We start from the raw sequence: 346 nt of genomic DNA on the forward strand, positions 1-346 counted from the left end.
GAAGATTCTCTCTATCTTCCTAGTTTTGGCTTGGAAACTGAGCCAAGGGGTTCTTTCACATATACAGATCCAGAGTTTCAGAGAACTGGACTAACACCAAAGTCTGACATATACTCCTTTGGCCTCATTATTTTGCAACTCTTGACTGGTCGGACTCCAGTTGGATTAGTTGGTGAAGTACAGAAAGCCGTTACATATGGACGATTGTCCTCAATTTTAGATTCTTCGGTTGGCGAATGGCCTTTGGCTGTGGCAACACGATTGGCTGACCTCGGATTACAGTGCTGCCAACAATATAGTAGAGACAGACCAGAGTTAACACCGTCTCTGGTGAGAGAACTGGAGC

General features: G+C 45.1%; 1 protein-coding gene across 1 annotated transcript in view; it reads left to right on the plus strand.

Annotated features, from left to right (window-relative positions):
- LOC107476849 (U-box domain-containing protein 33) overlaps positions 1–346 on the plus strand; it is a gene marked incomplete at its 5' end in the record, with an annotated part of 4422 nt that overhangs the window by 3359 nt on the left and 717 nt on the right.

Source organism: Arachis duranensis, chromosome 3 (assembly GCF_000817695.3).
Source record: "Arachis duranensis cultivar V14167 chromosome 3, aradu.V14167.gnm2.J7QH, whole genome shotgun sequence".
Taxonomy (NCBI): Eukaryota; Viridiplantae; Streptophyta; class Magnoliopsida; order Fabales; family Fabaceae; genus Arachis; species Arachis duranensis.